Raw genomic sequence first — 18,878 nt, forward strand, 5'->3', positions numbered from 1 at the left:
TTCCTCGTTTGACCATAAACTGAGGGTTTTAAATTTAGGCTATATAAACTACATCAAAAAATTTCAATCTTTTTATTTCAGGATCCGAAGGTTCCTTATTATTAGGAAAAAATATTATTATTATTATTATTATTGACAAAAATAATGGAGTCGCTCTGGTCTGAGCACGATAATGCGAAGTTCTAGAATGTTTCAAAACTAACCTCCTTTAGCCAAAAGCAACATTATTAGTTCGGTACCAGTTTAAGGCCGGGGCACAATGGAAGATTAGAATTTAGAGGGGTTTACCTTAGCAGATTTGTCCTTTAACATACCAAATATAATAAAAATCAAATCAGATAGAGATTGGTGAACCATCGTATTCTGTTTGTCGACTACTACTCTCTTCCGATCTTTATATACTTTTTTGGTTTTGCTCAAAATAAATTGAAACTTGAACTGAAATGTTTGTGCATCATCTGTTAGCACAGTTGATAGAAAAAAATGGTGCATTCCGAAATTAGGTGTCGACTGTGCTTAGTATTATCACAAAAAGAATATTGTAAAAACTGCTCACATTATTCAAGTTAAGAATAACACTAAACCGACCACATACTACTGTAAGTCTCGTCAACAATATAATACCGTCCATTTGTAAATATATTTATAGAGACTAAAAAATGTGCAGATATTACCTGCATAAATTCTATTGAAGATCATAAATCTTTTGCAAAAAAAGAAAACATGTTTTCCCAGGATTCCAAAATCCCGGGAAATATTAGAGATTCGGGTATTCCAAGAAAAGCAAAACTACATGTATTCCCGGGAAATAAATTCCCGGGTTAGAAGCTCTACTATTAGCTGATGGTAGTACATACGAACTTGCTCAGAGGCTGTGTAGTATCCGGCCATGAATTGAGCCACTGAGTTCCTGCTCCCATGTCGTAGGAGGCGGTTGAAAGTAGGAGTCCCTAAGTCAAGGTGTAGTTCACTAAACGACTGATATGACGTCGTGGATACTACAAACTCATTCATAGTAGCATCCTACAAGAAACTTCTCCACTTCGTACTGGTAAATTGACTAGGGGAACCCCTTGGTGGAGGGCTGAGCTTGAAAGAATGAAGAAGAATATGAGAAGAGCTTGGAACCGGCGTCAGCGTGATGACTCCAGAGCTTTCACGTCAGCTCGTAGTGCGTATATGAAATGTCTTAGATCTGCGATCTAGAGGAACTGAATCGAATGGTATATGATACTCGGCGATCGGTTGAAAAGTCAATTTCTGGAGTGATTGCAAAGACTTTCTTTATATGAGAACGGCATACGATGTTGATGTTTCACTACCCAGCCCCGTTTACAACTCACCCCTCTCCACGATTACTTGTGCATACCTTTGAATGAATAACCACTAAACACAAACGCCACCATACTAGCATATCCCACCAAAAAGTAGAAGTGTATCTAATCTAGACGTGACCAGGTGATATTCCAACTACCTTTGAGTAGAGCAATAATTATTATAATTTGCGCACAACTTCAATACTCGAGATAGATGGGAGTCCGTCCTCTGTGGTAACGCATTAAATTCTTTCTTGAATCTTGATTATTTATTAGTTGTAGATATATAGAAGACACATTGATCCGCTAAACTCGAGCATTTAATCACATTGAATAAACTGATTTAATAAAATCGACATTTTGTCCTAAAATCAAACGTGAAATCAAAAAAAAATTGACACCAAACGAGCTTCACTCCAAAACCGGATCCACCGGAAATCATATTGATTAACTCGTGTTTCACTCTCTTGATAAAAATAAAAAATGATCTAATAAAATTAAGTTACACTGTACGGAAAGTTTCTTGAAAAAAAAAATTAAAAAAAAAATATGATAAAACCACAAAACTGAGCGCTCATTTTTCATGCCAGTTCCCGATTTTTTTAAATCAGGCGTTTTCTTAGCAAACTCCAATAAGCTTTAAATATTCAATTATTACTCTATTGAGTAAAATGTATGAGTTCTGAATTTAATTTACATTGCTTTGACTTTGCTACCAATCCATTTCACCCTCTATGTTAATTTTATCCACAGTTCCTCTACTTAAAAGTTTCCGGTAAATTAAGCGCGTTCGTGTTAGATTAAGTTTTTATTGTAATCACACTTTCTTACGAACTACAGACAATGAAACGATTATAGCGCTATTTCGACGAGTCAGCCCTCCATGATTGCTCCCGTAAATGTTGGGTAATAAAGTGAGACGAAAATTGAATGCACATTGATTGTACCAAGCAGAGATACCAACATCAAACTTTGCGCCCCAATCAACATTTTGCAGGAATTATCTCGCCGCCAAGGTCGATTCGGCTTCTTCAATTACCGGTAAAATGAGTTCCAGTCAGCGACAAAAATTCAATCCGAGTTCGTTAAAGCGGGATCCAACTGTGTAGTAAAAAGCATGGCAGTTTCCCCAGCAAAGACGACCAAAGCCTCGGTTTCATTTTATCGGATTTTTGTTTTTCCGTTTTCCTGCCCTTTTGTCCTAGCGCCAAAGCATCGAAACCCCCGCTTCTGAGCAACTATCTGTTTCTCCCACCCTACTGCATAGCTTTACACTGGTGTCCTCCCAACAATTCGTGGTTATAAGGATAGGGCGTAAACCCACTCCTATTGCAACCGGATGGGATCTTTTCATTCGCATGGAGTTGTTGGTTTGTTCGATACAGACTAGATGCTGTTTTCTAGAATAGTTATCTATTGGGTATGAACCATGGTTGGCCCTCATTCCGCTGCCCTGCATTGTAGGTTGTTGGTCACGGTCACCGATTCGGTTGGTCTGTTATATGGCTAATGGACTCTCACCAAAAAGTTATCGCGTAATAGTGTTTCATAATATTTCATTGAGACAATTACGTGACCTGTTTATCCGGAAGACTGGTCGGTAATGCGGATGACCGACGATCATGGCTGCTTCTTCTATGAAGTCTTTGAATCAGTTTCCGCTCTAAGTTCCGCTTACTGGAAATGCTATATTGGCAGGACCGTCGCTATTGCTGCTGCTGCTGCACTGGTTCCTTTGTCAGCGTGCTCGCTTATCGACAGGAAGAGCGAGCTGGATAATTTGGTGCACACAATTTTATCCTAGCAATTCATGATGCAGTGGTTGTTGGTAGGGAGGGCATACGAAAAGACACCGTAGTTAGCTTGTTAGTGCTTTTTATTTCACCGTTCATAAGTTCCGAAGGTTGATTATCACGTCTGGATTGAGCATCTCTCGGAAGTTTGCTACCCAATGAAGTTAGCGCTACCGAAGCTTGCTTGTTAGCTCGATGAAGTGAGCGGAAAATTGTTTATATATATTTTGTCAAGATTTTAATTAGAGAAATTCAACTACAGCATTAGCCACTGGAAGAAATAGGACCCATAATGAGTGGTAATATTTTGAAAGCAATAAGTTAATTTTAATATGTTCGTAACAGGCGTGAGAGTGACACGTTGTTGAATCTTTGTATGAAATCTTACTATAATGTGATTCTGATGGGATTATCATGCAGATCTATCAAAAAAATGTTGTAGGCGGGACCGGGGCTGGTTGGCGGTGTTTTCAGTTTTCATTTTTTACCGCTTTGATTTAGGTGAACAATACAACACGTTGCATATTAGGGCAATCTGAACATAACTGAAGTGTTTGTTGCGTTGTCTATGTTTTTATAGACGCAAAAGATACAAATAAAAAAGCATGGTATTAAAATATGAAACAATAAGAAAAAATAAATAAAGGAAGCAGAATTTTCTCGAAAAATTGCGAATAAAATTAAATAACAGAGAAAAAACTATAAATTGAAGTAAGTGATAGTGATAGCAATAGAAAAAAGCAAAATTAAGGAACGTAAAAAGATGGATAAAATGAAAGAAAATGGCAGAATCTTACAATTGTAGAAATACAAATACAATCCACAAATTGAAAAAATAGATCAATGGAATTTTAACAAAATAAAGAAAATCCATGTAGGAATAAAAAAATGGAAAAATGAGAAACATGGATCAAATTTCAAATAGGGTTTGTGGTTGGATTTTACGCTATTCTGGTTTCGAAAACATTCATAATCCTATAAAAATAGGAATTATTCTTTTATTTGTGTTGGTGTGTTAGCACACCTTAAAATATTTTACTAATGTTGTAACTAATTTCTAGAAAATAGTTAAAAAATAAAAATAAAATCGTTACGTTCAGGAAGCGACGTTCAAAATCTCACGCTCACTGCTCCAAAACGAAAACATTTTGTATGCGGATTTAACTTGCAGCATTAGTTAGCTAATCTTGCTAACTAGTTGATTTAGTTTGGTAGCAGAGTTAAATTTTCTCTTCGAAATCAATCAAACACAATTTAGCAGTTTAGTTGAACGTATGCTTCTTGGAATCATTGGCAGCTGCAGGATTGTGCACTGAGAGATCTGCTCTTCATGCTACATGGTATATAAAATTCAAAACAAAACTATTAACACTATAATGAAAATGTTGATAAAAGACCGTATTTGAAAAAATAGTAAAACGTGTTTATTTTTTTCCATCCCTGGCCTCTTTGCTAGGGGAATTGGTAGTCGAAAATCGCCGAAAAAATTTGAGTATGACCCCTTTACAAAAATGTTTCGGAATCATCTCGTATCTGAATATGATTTTTTATAGATTTTGTATCAATGAACAGCAAACCAAATATATTAAATTTTAAATATAATTTTTTGGATTAATTTCGAATTCTTTTGGTATATCAAGAGTTTTTGATGACTCATTTGACCAATTGAGCTCTCAAATAGAGGTAGGGTTACTGCCTCTAGTGGTACTTTGACCAGCAGAATTTTACTGAGCAGACTTCAAGAGACACATGGGTATGCTTTGAAATCAATTAGAATTTCGAATTAAAGTGATCACTCGACAGAATTTGGGAGCGCTTCCATTGCTTTTTATTGTATGAAACGCTTAAAAACAAATAAATATGCCCTGTTTTATTTCTTATGTAGCTCGTAGCACTATGAGGAAAAATATCTTATTTTCTTCACGTTCACCGTAGTGTGTAATGTTTTGGTAAAGCACTCCACCTTTCTGTGCCGTTCACATTTAGTTGTATGTTTTTGCATTTTGTTGATTTAGTTGTATGTAGTGATTCGCTGTCTCGGATATTCACAAAGAATCCAAAAGCACCAACCACTCTCGCGGTGAGCTTTGCTCTGCTCCTCAGTAAACAAACACGGGGTGTGAAATCACACTTCAATTTCTTTCGAGAATCTTTGTGAGGAACATTAATCCATTGAAGCGAAGGTTCAATGGGGTAAAGTAAACTCAAATGGCACTTTTAATATAATATTTGACAACGCCAAGGGGGCCCTCCTTAACAATTAGGACCTGCAACCCGAGGATGATGTTTAAGAGGACTGGGAGCTGGTCGATTCCTGGTAAAGAAAAGGGTAACGCAAAATTGCAAAATAATCCAATGGATTCTTCCGGACGAATTCAGATTTACCTGAACGAAGACACGGAATTCGCACCCAAAAACCGGCGTGGCAACCCTAAGCAGGCTTTCGATACTAATCTAGCGCTTTCGAAGATTGGAAATTCAATAAATCAAAAAATCGATTTCAAATTGGCGAAATTTGAAGACAACCTCATGACTTCTAATCAAACCATTTAATTGTTTAACTCTTACAAATCTGATCATATTTTTGTTTCGATTATAGACATTTTAACCCTAAGATCATTCGCTTCTTAATTCAGGTTAGGAATTTTCCTATAACAAATCTCTATTCCTGTGTGCAGGGTTGGGATTCGAACCCAGGTGAGCTGCGTACATGACATTCAATGTACAAATTCCGCCATGCCCGCTCGAGCCTGATCTTGTTTCGATGCGAGAATTAGGTTGGTATAAACATAGTTGATATCAAATATGCAGTAGTTTGTTTAACGCTCGACATTCGGCTCCCAAATTCCAAATTCATCGTGGAACTCCCGGAAACAAATTCCCCGCGGCCATTTTGATGAGCATAATGCGATTTGTTTTAGTGAAGCATCGATTCCCACTTTGAACGAGATGAAGGGCATCATAGACGTTTCCTTCCATTCAGGCACCAATTTTTTCACAAACACTGCACACAAACACAAACATGTCGGAGATATCTTTCTCGGTCACAGTATTTTTCACTCGATGATGTCATCTGGTAAGCGAAAACGTAAGGCTAATTGAGTCGTCTGGTTTCGTGACCGCCACAATATTAAGCGACCAATCCGAATCAGACTCCTCGATAATTCCAATAGACCTAAGACAGTTTCTTTGGGCTCATGTGATCGGCAAACGGGTACCGCACCTTGGAATTCATCTTTGATGACAATCCTGTGCTCTGTGAATGAGGTTGGGCTTAGCTTTCCGGGCTCTACTGCCTGGAAATACTTCTTTACTTGTTCCACGCGCGTTAACTGTTCCGAACTGAGTATCGACTCACGCGGTACTTCATCTGCTTCGTTGTCTTCCGATTCCTGGCCTGAGTTTAAGAGAGCACAGTTCTGCATCTCAGGAGAAAGCACGCACAAAGGCGTCCAATGATTGACCATTTGCGGACCATAGTTCGAATGGTCGTTCCAACCTTTTCAAGAACCTTTTCGAAAACTTTCGGTATAGCTTTTTCGTTATAATCGTGGCGTTCCTGCCACTGTTGAGCAAGGCTTTGAAGGATTTTCCATACACTGTGGCATCTATCGGACGGTGACGGTTATCGAACTGGTCGTCAAGGACGAAGGGTTCGACAGATAACGAATCATCATAGTCCTCATCACGAGCCGGTCGAAAACTTTCGCAAATCTGGGGATTAATTTTTAGTTGTTCTTTGGAGCGCTGCTTTACTGCCAACTGCGACTTCAGTTTATGTTTATGTTTATGTTTATTACCTTCACCAACAAGCCCCTTGGCCCCAATGATGGTTGCTTAAACTAATTACATTTTAAAATTGACAACATTTTCGCTTTTATAGCATTCCGCGTCCGGTTGAAGTCAAAGGCCGTCGCCACACTGTTAAAAATTCGTTGGAGTCCGGTTACAGCGCTCTGGCAACCATAGTTGGTTCTCCTGAACGGAACTCGCAGAAGGGAGTTATTACGTAGAGCTCGAACGCGGGCTTGAAGATCCAGACGTCCGAGGATTGTAGGGCAATCCACTCTGGCAGAGAGTAAGTCCGAGACGAACAGGGCTCGAGAGCAGTCCCTCCGAATGCTGAGTATATCGAGGTGTATAAGCTGGCAACGGTTTTCATAGCTCGGCAGCTGAAATCTGTTTCGCCATGGGAGATGACGAAGGGCGAAGCGTATGAACCTGCGTTGGACAGCCTCGATTCTGGCAATCCCGTTCTGGTAGTACGGATTCCAAACAGCTGAACAATTTTCTAACGTTGAGCGGACCAACGCGCAGTAAAGCGATTTAAGACAATATACGTCCCTGAAGTTTTTCGCTATTCGGAAGATGAACCCAAGCTGTCGTGATGCCTTATCCACGATGTATGACTATGTGGTTTGAATGTTAATGCCGAATCCATGATGACTCCGAGATCTTTGATGTGAGAATGTCTTGGAATGCTCGAGCCGAAGAAATGGTAGTTAAACTGAGTCGGTTGGCGTTTCCGCGTGAACGTAACGATTGAGCATTTGATCGGGTTTAAAACCATTCTGTTTTGATCACACCACGTGCTAAAGCTGTCCAGATCCCTCTGAAGAAGCTCGGCATCGGTTTTATCCCGTATTTGTTGAAAAATTTTCATGTCGTCGGCGAAAGAAAGGCGGGGTCCTTGTAATGTGAAATTGACGTCATTAAAGTAGAGGAGGAATATTACTGGACCGAGATGGCTTCCTTGTGGTATGCCGGATGTAGCGAAGAATGGTGCAGATAGACAGTCCTTAATGCTGATTTGGAGTTGCCTTCCATCGAGGTAGGAACGAAACCAGCGCAGAAGTTGTCCATGAATGCCGAGTTTGTCCAGCTTCGCTATTGCGATATCATGGTTGATTTTGTCGAAGGCCGCAGATAGATCCATATAAATAGCATCGGTTTGCAATCCGTCAGCGAATCCATCCATTATATATGTTGTGAACGAGAGCAGGTTTGTCGTTGTCGATCATTTAGGCATGAAACCGTGTTGGTCATCTGCAATGTAGTGTTTGCAGTGAAAGAAAATAGGATCTAACACAACCAGCTCGAACAGTTTTGATACAGCACTTAAACACGAGATTCCCCGATAATTGTCAATGTTCGATTTGTTTCCTTTTTTATGAACTGGAAACATGTGCGCTGCTTTCCAGCAGGAAGGGAATGTACCAGTAGTGAGTGATAGCTCGAAGACTCGCCGAAGTGGTTCAAGAAGCCCGCTGATGCACTTTTTGACAAAAATCGAGGATACACCATCTGGACCTGGGGAACAAGATGCTTTCAGTTTGGAATTTGCTGCAAGAATGGCAGCATTATCGACACAAATTCGATTGATGGTTCGCCCTAGAGAAGGAGTTAAATTAGCGGCGGCAGCGACTTGTTGTGGTGACAAGCGCTCGTTGGAAAAAACGCTTGAAAATTTTTCGGAGAACAGTTGGCAAATTTCCTTAGTGTCGGTGCCTAAAACTCCATTAAACGACATACAAGATGGCAAACCGGATTCCTTTCGCTGCTCGTTAACATACTTCCAGAACGACTTGGGCTTGGATTTCAGTTGATGCTCGACGTTTCGCTGGTGTCTAAAAAGGCGCGTCTGCTTTGTTTGTATTCGTGGTTGAGTTGAAAGTAGTGATTTCGTAATGCAAGTGTCTTATGCTTCGAGAATTTTTGAAATGCAGCTCGTTTGGCAGATTTTAAACGTCTTAGGACGGTTGATTGCCAGGGAGGGTGTTCATCGGTACTAATTGTTCGTTTTGGTACATGGTGTTCGATAAGGTAGTTAAGAATACTAGAAAACGTCATCGCTGCTTCGTTCGCGTCGTCATTGTTAATATTTTCGTCCTAGTTTATATCCAACAGCGTGCTAACGATGCTGTCGTAGTCAGCGTTTTTAAAATCGTAGACGATAGAGCTTGAGACGTCTTCAAAATTCACTCCTAAGTTACCAGCGAATACAAGATGTAGTGGGGGATGATGACGCACCTGCTTGACTAAAGGAGTCGGTGCAGTGCAGCAGTACGGAGCGCAGTCCCGGGCAATTACAAAGCAGAGGTCCAATGTACGTCCATTCTCGTTGGTGACATTATTAATTTGCCGAAGAGTTGCGCTGCTGTAGTTGTCCAAAATACAACTGGCATTGTTAATAAGCGCAGATTTTTCGATATCCAATCGTAGAAAACCATTACTTGCTTGGCACCACGTCAAGCCAGGTAAGTTGAAGTCGCCCAGTATAACGATATCATCAGACGGGGCGGCGATCGAGGCGATAAAAGAAACGGAGGAAAGATGTACATCGATCAGGCTGGAATCACGAATTCTGTCAGGTGGAAAATACACAACACACAGGAACAGATTGCGATCGGCAAGTTTCACTGATATCCACACGGTCCAGAGTACGGTTGTCGAGCCACGTCTCGGTCAAGGCGATAACGTCGTAACAGCAACCCGTGGTCGCGAGCAAATAGCTGTCCGTTGATGAATTTAGGCCACCAACATTCTGGTAGTAAACCTCGATGTTGTTGGAGGGCGGATCAGGTACAGCAGAGAGCGAAGCCATGTTGCCGTGTAGGAAGATCCTTTCGTCAATCTCACGAACAGTATCCGAACGGTTCACGGTCGCCTGGTCGACTGTGGTGAGGGATTCGAGGCATCCCGAATCAACTGCGTCGCGCCCCAAAATACGACTATCGTCGTCGTCGATCGTCGATGAGCTAGAAGCGTGAATCGGTTCAACCGTTGTATCGTTACAATTTTTATTATACTTGCCGAGAAAGGCGGCTTGGAAAACCCTTTCCCCACCCACACATACAGGACCGGGACGACTGATGAACGCTGGCGGCAAGGGCTCGACTGTAGCGGGGGGATCGAGGGCTTCCATAGTACCAACTGCGTTGCATCCCAGTATGCGATCGGCATCGATACTCCTTCACAAGGGCGGTGTGGCTTGGTATAGTGGCATGGCCAATCGTTGCGGAGTCCTCTGCAGGACCATTGATGGGCCGGGTTGCATTAGAGAGGTACATGCTTCTTCTGGAGGCGGTGGAAAATCAGTCGGCGGACTCCAAATGTTCTGGGTACGGCTGTCTTCAAATTCCCTGAACAGTATGCCTTGCGGCCATGTGTCAGGATTAAGAGCTGCATCACGGTACTTTGGGTGAACTCCAACTTTGAAGGATATGAAGTTCAAAGTACTGACGTCTATGCCTTTTTTAACAAGCGGAATAACCTTTATCTCCTCGTTAGAATTTAGTCCTTCTTTAGACATTTTTTCGACAGTCTTTTTGCTAACGCTAGGATGAAAGCGCGAAAGATACATCCAGAGCAACGGCGCGGGAGGTGGCACCGTAAAAATGTTGCTATTATCGACTAGCTTTCGACTACCAACAAGAATATTGCTCGGATCAGGGCCATCCTCGCGCCGACGTTTCTGAGGTGGTCGAGAGGTACCGGAGTTTGGCCGGACTGGAGTAGCTGTTGAAACCTTTCTAGCCAGGCGCGAAATTTGCTGGTTATTTTTGGATAACTCGGCCTTTAGCTCAGCACAGACGTCATCCGTTTTCCCAGCGATAGCAGCGATAACACATCCAAGTGAAGAAACGGTATCGCGAAAGCGAGCAAACTTCAACAGCTTGACACATTCATTGCACATCCAAAATAAGTTTGGGTTTTCTGCAAGTTTTTTCAAAAACGGCTTGTTAAGTTGTTTCCTACATTGCATATGTACCACATTTTTGCAAAAACCCATGCATTCAATAAAGTCGTCATCCGATTTGACGGTTTTCGCGCAGTGATCACATGCACTTGCCATAATGCGTGCCGATCTGAGAATGCGAACAATGAAATATAGATGGCGCTGCGGTCGGTGGAAAGTTTGGTGGTTAAGTCACAGAAGTTCACTCAATTACGTTCTTCGCTGATTTTTTCGCAAAACAAAAGCAAACAGGAGACACTTTCACACTGCACAATAACAACGTTAAAAACAAAATACTGAGTCGATTAACACGACAAACAACGATAAAAACTTCACAAATCTCGTCAAAAAGTAAAAATAGTTGAAGCGATCTATGTAAACAACTAATCGGTAGGAATACACTGAACCAAAATTATGTTTATGTTTAGTTGGTTCTGATCGCGTTTTTCAGGCACTAAGGGCAACGAGAAACATCAAACCCTTTAAAGCCACACACTATGCAGAAAACTAGTTTCGGTTTCCGGCATTCCTTATATTCATGTCCTTTGTTTCCACAACTGTAGCAGATGCCGCGCACGGGAGGATGATGCTTTTCCACCAAATACTCTAAACAGATTAGAGGTTGCTGCAGTGGTTCGACTTGTTTTTGGTTTTGATTGTTTCCTTCGAGATTATTGCCGTCCTGATTCCCATCGATTTACCAAGACTCATCAATTCTGAGAGCGTGTTCACTGGCCTGAGGATTAATATTTGTTTATAGTCGGCTTTCAGGTTCCGCTTGAGTTTTTCGCTCGGTGCCTTTGGAACCACAGACACGAAATATTTTCTCCATTTCCAGGAAATATTCCTGAAAAGATTCGTTACGCATCTGCCGGCGCTGGAGAGCCATCATCTTGAGCGTAGCATCAATTCCAGGATGTACAAAATTTACCTTGAGCTCGTAAAGAAAACAATTCCAGTTAAACAACCGGTTGTGCGCACGCATAGCCTGATACCAGGTCAAAGCATTGCCAGTGAACAAACGCATCGCAGTTCCAGCATACTACCGAATCTTCCAATCAGCGACGTGTTGCGGATTTCATTGAGGCTACCATCGATCCATTTTCCGCGTTGGTGGATATCGAAAAGTTCGGATAGGATGGTCCTGCCAGTTGTTCGGTCAATGAACGTAAGGCTGGTTCTGAGTTTGGTACGGGGCTGTGAATCCGGTATTTTGTTTCGGTTTCTCGATTGGAAGTGATGGGCATATATTTTGGTGACCCGAAAATCCTCCCTTCAACACAAATTGATCGAGACTGGGCGCCAGTGTTGGGCGAGGAATGTATGGAAAAAGTTTCCATAGAAAACGCCTTATAAATCGTAAATCTTTAGTCACACAAGCTCAAGTTTTTCAACAAAATTTTTCACTATGAGCATTTCTAAAACTTTGTCGAAGACCGGGAACACGTCGTTGGCTGTTCCGGCAGCGGTCTTTTGCATTTAGCTAGGGAGGTGAGCTTGGCTTCTTTGTTGGAACCTCCCTAGCGACGTTGGCGACGAATCGCCGGTTCGTCTACTCGCCGAAAACGATCCCGGAAGTCACCTTTGCCCATCCCGCTTCGTTCTTCTTGGCTTTTAGCTATAGAGAAGAGATAGACTCGTCTGACTTATCCTCTATAGCGAGAACGGTCACTGTTCGGTTCCTTGGGTTTTAGCCAGTAACGCGAGAATGCTCCTTTACGGTTAGCTATCCCACTTCGGCGAACCAATACCTCTCATTTCACTAGTTCCCAAACCAAGGGTCGGCACTATTGGACGGTTTTATATAACCGTCGCACACGCGCACTGAACCCTTCCTTCTAGTGGGGCGAAACTGTACCAAAAAATAAGAACACTTATCTCGACGTCTATTTGATGCCGCAGTCCTTCAGTTTCTGAACTTCTCGATGGCCGCATTCCGCACTCGAAAACAAACCCGACAAACCACCTCGGTGCATAGCTGTCATCGCCCTTGCAGCATAATCAGCAACCAATTTAACAGCAAAAGGAGAGCGGTTGGTTATCTAAGCCCGATGTTATTTATACACAAATATAAAATAAAATATTCTACACCTATCTAGACCAACATAATCGTTCACAAAACGCTAAAACAAACAAAATTTATAAGAAAAAGTGGACGATCATAAGGAACAGTGTTGATCATTATGTTACAATACACTCTTCGGAGAAAGTACGTACAAGTAGGTATATTTTTTCCCAGTGCTAAATTGTTACCCTGACGAGTTACACGTTAAATCGCAAATATTGACCATTTACTCAAACTCATCGTAAAATTTAACCAACATATACAAATTGAACTGAACACATTCACTGAAGTACTGTAAAATTTCGATTTCACTTCGATAATTAGAGCTGATCAATCTAAAGTATCACATTAATTATCGAATCATCTTTTAATGGCAGAAACCTCTTCAGCAGACAATCAAATTTCCGTATTTATAGTTCCGGTAGTGTATTAAATGGTACACGCAGGAACAAATTGTTTTCTATTCCAATACTTTTCGACCTAATGATTCCACTTGTCTACATCGCTTACATCGTATCTTACGACAACAGTATAATATTGCGCACCAGCCAGGGTTTTTGAGTCTTCTGTCACATAGGTCGAGACGCCTATCAGAATGCATGCAGCTGGTCGCTGCAAAACTCCCAGAAAAAAATTCCGAACCCTTGTTGCAATTCATTGCTTTTGTTCGCATTTTGTTTGGGTATCTACTGCGTTTTTGGGATTTCAAATTGTTCCGTTCCTAGATTCCTTGGATCATTCCGATGCTTGTTCTCGCTTTATTAGCTGAATCACGTATTTACATTGATTGATTCTTTCTGATTAGAGATACAACCTTATAGTGCAGATTCGAGTTGAGAGATCCAGGTCCTCTGTTTGGCAATTCAGCCAAAGTGATGAATTCCACAGCTCTTCGCCAAATTTCGCATTGTTACAACTGTTTCACTGAGCCATGTGTCTAAAACTTACCCCATTTCAATGCGCGACATTCCGGAAACGAAAACTTTAATCCGTACAAAAAAGTAAAGAAACGAAAACTGACAGTTAAGCTTAAAGCATGCTATGCTGAGCACATTAAAACCGTCATATAAACGTGTGAACAATTTAAATGTATGTGGATAGTTTATTTACGATTCAGTCTATAGTTAAAGTTTTTTTTATTTCGATTATAGAGGTTTTAACCTTAAGGTCTTTCGCCTCTTCGGAAATATGATAAATTTCTAACCCGCGAACGGGACTCGAACCCAGGTGCGCTGCGTACAAGGCAATCGATTTACCAATACGCTAGGCCAACCCCCTAGCTAAAAGTTGTTCACAATACCAAAGTGTATTTTTTCCGTATTGTAAATCAGTTCTTTGGGTGTCAGTCGACCAAAATGTGTAGAATACCCTGTAAAGATAAGACGAGGTAATCCTATTGACGTTAAACCAGGCAAAATATGAAACTTCAACTCAAGAGCCACTGCAAAGCCACCTCGCAAACGATTTCAATTATGACCAACCCAAAATTTTATTGTTGTGATTGTCCTCTGACTTCCAATGGCCGTATCCAAGGAAGAAAGATCAAAAGATATCGAAAATCAACCGTCAACTTAATTTGAGTGGGTTATAAAATGACAATTCCATTTTACGCCTTCCCGAAGCCATGGTATGGCAAATGACCGAAAAATTGCTCTGCTTTGTCTTAGTAGCTCTACAATAATCCGCGGGGAAGCTCAGACCTGTCGCAGGAGAGATTGGCTCGTGTACGCAATCATTTTAACTGCTGTCTGACATTAATTTTATGGGACAGGTTACTCATACCCGAAATGACTGATTGTAGCCTTGCTTCGGAGCTACCTGATCCGAAACATTTGCGGCAAATACACTATTCAGGGCACGATAGACGGTACATAATACTGTGTATTTAAGCATCGTTAGATACCGTAAATGTCTCCACTGGGATCGGAACGGTGCGCCACGCTGGGGTTAAACCATCGTAGATAATCATCTTAATTACGTGGCCTCAGCAGCACATTACTATAATCACTCTCATATAGCCCTGTTATTTGTCCTAAGCCCATTTCTTGCTATCATTTTCACACTACCGACGACTACCGACCGTAATGGCACATTGTCAGGTTTGTAAGCAGCCACATCAACACGTACACAGATGAACCCATCAAGGACAGGGATCGTGAATTATTATGCATAGAAAATCAGGCACGTAGATAGGTGGAATATTATTTTCAGCGATTCAGAACAGCGAGATAGTGATATAAATCTACGTTCTGTGGACCACGTGTGAACGGGAAGATAAACAAACATCGTGTTCCAACACTGTCAAGCCGCCGATTCACAGTGCCTTCCGGAGGTACTTTTTGAGTTTATGACATTATGTGCGCTTTATAAATTAACCTTGCCGTTTATATAAAGTGTCTCGCAATAACAGAGAATTTGTATAAAAGGGAAAATGTTGGGTTGATGAGGCACCTGGGGATTGAGCATCGCATAACCCATTTCATTGATAAGTTTGTCTACAAGTATAATGATTATTGTTACTGTCTTTTCGGAAACATATATCGCAATAAAGCATGAAGTTGATGTCATTTTTTGGGTATTGAATTAACAACTAATCTCTATGCATAATTAAAATTAGGTCGTTTAAATTAGTTGTGTGTGTTTGTGCCTATGAGGGGCAAAGATATCAATACTATGTTGAGCATATTGAAGAAAATCGATTTCTCTTACGATTTCTTATTTATCAATACAATATGTAAACAACCAGTTCAATGATGTAGCTTCAAATTTGTGTTGGGGAGGAAGGGTTTAGTGCAAATCGGTTATAAATGAAAATTCGAAACTTGCGTAAGTGACTTACTGAACAAGTAACCTCGTGCTCAAAGTCGATTTCGTTTGATTTTCAGAGCGACGTAAACTCAACTCGAAAAATCATAAATTATGGAAACCATGATATGTTTGAATGTGATGTGTTATCATGCCTCCATCAATTTCTTGGCGAAATGTATCTGATATTGGACGATTTGGAAAATGGAATGTCGAATTTTGGAAGCACGTTGCCTGACATTCTTGGAGAGTGGCAACCACCTTAACACTCCATAATTATCTACAAAAGCGTTGTATACAGACACTTTTCAGCTTGATTACTTTCCAGTTGAATAGGAAGGGTACGACCCGACCGTGCCTTCCCCTGGCACCGCTACTGATATCAAATAACCCTCAAATTATTGCTACTGTTGAAAGGAGGTCAAAAAGAACAATATTCTTCTTCAACAATAGTATTCTATTTAATGATGCAAACTTCGTTCTCCGCGCTTGTACCCATCAGATGGTTTGTTTTGCGAAGGGCATGTCAAGCAAATTCTCACCTATTTTATAAGGTATTACATTGCCATGTTTGAAAAGGAATCATCTTGGTTATGTGACCATTTTTTCCGATCATATTTTATAGTAAATAAGAAGTAGTCTTCATTTTTTATATATTTAAAATTGTACATTATTGTGGTTTGTAATTTGAATATTTACTTCAAACGACTCGCTATTTTAGCGCAATTGAGTTGTGAATTTAAATGTGGTCGGGTGCGGGTTTTTGAACCTGAAATCCGGACCCGACCCGAACACGATGGGTTTCGGATAGGGTTCGGGTTCTGTAAATTTAAACTTCGCTGGTTTGGGTCGGGATCCGGGTTTCCAAAAAAAATCTCGGGTTCGGGTCATTTGAAATTTTTAACTTTTAGGTTTTTCATATTTGAAATTTTCAAGTTCGGATTGGGTTCGGTTTTTTTTTAACAAATCGAACCCAACCATTTCTTGATGCTGTTCCCGTCTATACACACGAGCGCGATTTTTAAATCCAAAATGGTGACTTCTGGTTACCACAAAACAGTGAAAAAATAATCAATATGGGTGCCATTTGAAAGGAAGTGATCAGTAAACAACGGAAATTTAAGATGTATGCAATTTTGAAATCCAAGAATATCCAGAAAATGGAGTGAATCATCATCGAAATGAGTGTCTTTTGAAATGGGGTGGTCCATAAACAGGGAAGTTAACTATTAACACCATTTGGAAATGCAAGATGGCGACTTTCGGGTACCATTAAATTGTGGAAACCATTACCAATATGGGTGTCATTTGAAAGAGGTTAGTCAGCAGACACCGGAAATTGATGATTAACGCCACTTTGAAATCCTAAATGGCAAGTAAAATCGTCGTCAATATAGATGTCATTTAAAAGCGGATGGTCTGTAGAAAATAATAGCTCACTGCGAATTAAGAACGATTGTTAGGATGATCAACAGAGAGTGAAAATGAACTAAATCGGACTAATTTTCCACTGCTATGTTAATTAACTATATCGACAGTTCATTCTCATGACTCTGTTGATGCGAGCAGCATGATGCAAAATGCAAGTTTTGTAGGGGAAATATTTCTTTGAATGATTGCTGTTGATCTAACAATCAATGGTTCTTTTCCCATACGTTAAGCTAGGTCCACCCAAGGGTCCACCGTTTGGGATTAGATCGAGTACAAGTACAAGCGGGGAGTACAATGGCAAACGAAAACGAGTATCAGTACGTTGAGGATTCAAACGACGCACGAGATGGAAAGAATCGCGGTAAGCAAGAGGAAAGTCGGGAGTTAAATGGTTGGAAGATCGATCATTTATAGATCAAGTGAGAATTCGAGTTAGCTGCGGAAAACTTGTAAGCAAAAGAAAGAGGTGCGATAAAAGCATAACGCTCCAATTCAAAGTAATACTTTGACATGACCTTCACAAATAATACACACACTTACAGACATTTTTCGAGCGATTACATAGCCTTTCTATAAAAGAAAAGCAAAATCAACAACTAAAAAGAAAATTATGAAAATTTTATTGCTGTCGTCTATTGTGGGCGCACTTCCTGCCGATACGTACGCATTTGTTTCTAGGTAGGCCTTCATTTACTGGTTGTGGGTCGTTGAGTCTGCCCACTCCCTCGCTCTCATTATACGACTTCGTTGGAGTAGCTTCGGTTTTTGCTATTGGATGTTCAATTCTTATTGTGTTTTTGGTAACTCTGGTAGACATCTTCGTTTTGATTTATTACTTCGCTAGGTGCACTGGCCGGATGTCTATTAGGGTGGGACAAAAAATAGATTCCAGCTCCGAGCAACTTTTTGGGTACCATTTTGGTCCTAGAAGATCTGTGCAAATTCTTAGCTCGATCCCTGAAACTATATTTTTGCGCCCACTGTTTAAAGTTTACATGGGATTTTATATGTAAAAATTAACTTTCACAAAATAATTCCTCTGACGATTGATAAAATATTCATTTTTTCTAGCACCACTGCTGCTGATTGTCCAATTATATGCAATTTTGTTTTGATCTTCTCTTAATGTGTCTAAATCATTTATCTATACTATTTGGCCACTTCGCAAGAGTTTAGAGTAAATATTTTTTTCTGTGTGTGACATTTCTTTTTTATTTCGTTTATAGAGGGTATTAAGCTTAGCGTTATTCGCCTCTGTTTTAGGTTAGAAAAATCTCTTTAGAAAAATCCTAACACCATTGGGAATCGAACCCAGGTGAACTGCATACAAGAAAATCGATTTAACTACGCTGTGCCCGCCTCCGCATTCAGCTATTTTCATTCTAATCTTCAACCCAACGAGTTTCTGCTTCCTTGACAAGTATCATGTTATGGATGACTGGATCCCAATGGAACGTGGTCAATCTCGACTACGAAACGAACGGCGCAAATGCAGATATCGATGATGTCAAATGCAAAGGTTTTCTCACAACAGTTCGGGTGTCGTTTAATGCTGAAGATGAACCGCGGGGCGATCTGAATGGCTCGAGCTAGGGCGTGGCAGGTCTGCCCAGGCTATGCGTTCTTTGAATAATGAAAATGCCTTGAGGTGATTTGCCTGCGAATAGCTTGGTTCAGCTGCATGCTCACTACCCGAAAACCACTGAGAATGCCAGGGAAAACATTTCTTC

At 40.6% G+C, this 18,878-nt stretch overlaps 1 protein-coding gene across 2 annotated transcripts in view; it reads right to left on the reverse strand.

The window, feature by feature from the left end:
* Positions 1–18,878, reverse strand: part of LOC131688028 (uncharacterized) — a 338,374-nt gene that overhangs the window by 114,993 nt on the left and 204,503 nt on the right. The gene's annotated exons all lie outside the window — the stretch shown is intronic.

The sequence above is a fragment of the Topomyia yanbarensis genome, chromosome 3 (assembly GCF_030247195.1).
Source record: "Topomyia yanbarensis strain Yona2022 chromosome 3, ASM3024719v1, whole genome shotgun sequence".
NCBI classification, from domain to species: Eukaryota; Metazoa; Arthropoda; class Insecta; order Diptera; family Culicidae; genus Topomyia; species Topomyia yanbarensis.